Raw genomic sequence first — 3239 nt, 5'->3', positions numbered from 1 at the left:
CTCCGCAGACGATAACAGGAGAAGGGACACTAGTCAGTAGGTCACGAACCATGGAGATCATTACGTTCGGGGCAATATACACATTGGTCACCGTAACGTATCGGTTCGTGAGGCGTGAGAGTTTTAGCAAGCCACGTTCTCCCGTACCGTATGTTACCGTCGGCGCAGCCACGCAACTGCGCATACTCAGACGACGTGAACCACACGGTATCTCTCCGGAGCTACGCTCGCTAGCCGCCATTACCGGACACACTTACGGTTGGAAAATCTTATCATGGTTGCGTCGTCTGCTAGTATGACACCCGCCCAAAAGCGTTTTACGATAACCGATTGTCTTTATTTTGAGCTCGCAGAGGACTCCTAGAGTCCGGCGAATTTGACTTACATTGCGGCAGCAGTAAACATTGTTTCAGGCGTGCAAGAACGAAAGAGCAACTTAGCCGCAGCTGCCTTTTCTCTCGGTAGTCAAGTTTCGAAGAATACACTTCAGGTGCACACATTTGTGAAGCAGCACCCGTTCACGGTCAGGGAAAAAGCATAACAGTTACTTGAGAACCATTTCAATCGTGAAAATGTGGACAAGGGTAGAACTTCTTCTTCTGAATGGTTATCTCTTCGTCTTCGTCTAAAAAGATGTCAGGCGGGGGAGGGGAGATATACGTTTATTTCGGAAAGGTCAGCCTGACCTTCGGTCAGGCGTCGGGCAACGAGCGCGTCTCCGGTTCCCTCCGGTTTGCTAAAAGTCCTCGTGCTGGCGTTCTCTCCGGATACGATCGGTTCGATTTCACCGTCTTTATTAACGATCGGGAGCTGCCAGTTTTCATGCGTGGACGCACGTAGAAGAGCACACGCAATATCCTTTCTCACACACAAGGTTGATCCTGCTCTGATGATTTGGCCGGCGAGAGAAGAACGTCTCATACCCAGACAGGCTGAAGCTGTCGCTTACCCGCGCTTCATTCAGGGCTAGTATAGGGAATTTATCACGAAAAATAAAGTTGCGAAAGTCGCCAATTTTTTGCTGTAGACTATTGCAGTTCCACAGAAAGATGGTAGTCGACTTAAATGCCTTAGTCATGGGGTAAGTTCGGCATTCCACAAGGATGACCGTCTTGGCCCTCAAGAACAGCCTCTATTGCAAGTAATGCTGGTACTTCCGGGAGATCGTCGGAAGTTGGGCGATCTCGTAGATTTGGTCGTAACACAACAAACAGTAATAGCAGAGACCGGCCTGGGTGGCTCAGTCGGTAGCGTGTTCGCTTTCTGATCCCGAGATCGCGGGTTCGAACCCGGCCGAGGACGCCAGCAACTTGGTGGCAGGGTACAAGTTGCTTAGACACGCCGTCTTCCGCGAGGGACGTTAAATACGGGGTGCCGTGTGATGAGCTTTCATCGCACGTTAAAGAACCCTCAGGTGGGCAAAAGCAATCCACAGACCGACCGCTGTGGCGTCGCTCATGATCTCAGTTGTCTCGCGACGTAAACACCCAATTATTTTTAGTAATGGCAGAATGCTGTCTAGTACCTTGGACGAAGACCTGCGATTACACTCGGTTGCTGCTTGGAAGGGAGCACGTTGCGTGGTCTGCTTTGACCCAGGATGTTGCCCCGAAACCGTCTTCTCTTCCAGGAGACGTGGAGGGGGAGGGGGAATGAGTAGGTTTCGTATGCACATGGGAGTTTGGGACAGCTGCAGCAGCATACGACCTTGGTCCCTTGTGCCTCAGATCTCGCCGGCTTTGACGGGGGGGGGGGGGGGAGGGATATTTTTAATGCTGATAGAAAAAAAAATGGAAGGGCTTTGTCGACTTTGCAACAGTATGTGCGATTGGACGCGCGTCGAGACAGCACGCTGAAGAGGTTCCTCTTCGACGGCCTTCAAAAACTCAGGGTTTGGTGAAGCTAGCGTTAGGAGGTCCAGTGGACATTCGCCGCACCTGGGCTGCGGCTGCCGCTTTCGCTACTCGACAAGCGCCATAAGTTGCTATATGCGGAAGACCGCAGTTTGCACACTTTGGCTCACGCTTCGTAGATCACACCTTATAATTGTGTGGACCGGCGCATATCTTGCACCGTTCCTCATTTCTACAACTCCAGGCAATATGACCGAAACGCTGACATCGAAAACATTGAGTTGGGAAGGCCACGTATTCGTCGAAGTGGAACCTAGAAATCCCAAACGTACCTCAGCAGGTAGTGGATGTCCAGGAGGGAACGTTACGATAACGTTAGGACCTGATGGGGTTTCGTACGGTAGCCTTGTTCGGTTCATAGCCTCGTTCGGTCCACAGGCACGTGATGTGCTCAAGACTCTTCTGAACTGCTCTTGGAGAGATGGTGTCATCCCTGAGGAATGGAAAACTTCGCAGGCAGTGCCTGTCTCGAAACCAGGGAAATCGCTTCGGGAGCTGACATCATTTCGTCTTATCAGTCTCACAAGCTGCCTGTGCAAGATTATGGAGAGGCTTATCCTGAATAGTGTCGAACTGGTTCCTGGAGTAACGACGCTGACTTCCTTCCCAGATGGCGGGCTTCACAAAGGCACGATGCTCAATGGATTGAATTTTAAACCTAGTCACCCACGCGGAAGAGTCTCGGTCCAGCGGTCAGCTGACAGTTGCTGTATTCCTGGACATAAGGAGAAGGTACGACACAACTGGCCACAGCCATGTCCTCCGCGACCTCTACATGTTCCGCATTACCGGACGATTGCCGCGTTTCCAGAAGGGAGGTCCGCTTTTTTATGTGGACCCCTGATGGTGACACATGCCTTCACGAAGTAACGGCTGGGGCGCCGCAAGTCAGCGTCCTGAGTCCCCTTCTCTTTAACGTCGTCATGGCTGCACTGGCAAGTTGGTTACCACGGGTCGTGTTTGTGAGTCTCTATGCAGACGACATCTGTATGCGTTCTTCAGAGACACGGTGGCCAGCCCTATCGCGTCGTCTTCAGGAAGCTTTTGACCGTGTTGAAGCCTTCCTTCTCGAGAGAGGTATGGACGTGTCGTCTAAAAAAATTGTCAAGCTTCCTTTTACGCGGCGGCACCTAAAGAACATCCATCTCCACGTGGGTAGACAACGAGGTATGCAGGGTTTCGCACCACCGATTCTTAGGGGTGACTTTGGATCGGAATCTGTTGTGGGCTGCGTGTTGTGGGAGCAGGCCATGTGCTCCCGCGCTACGGTTAAGGGTGGCGATGCCTGTACGCAGTCTGAGAACACGAGCTGACGGCAGGCTGAAC

This window comes from Ornithodoros turicata, chromosome 2 (assembly GCF_037126465.1).
Source record: "Ornithodoros turicata isolate Travis chromosome 2, ASM3712646v1, whole genome shotgun sequence".
NCBI lineage: Eukaryota > Metazoa > Arthropoda > Arachnida > Ixodida > Argasidae > Ornithodoros > Ornithodoros turicata.
This window is presented reverse-complemented; position numbering follows the sequence as displayed.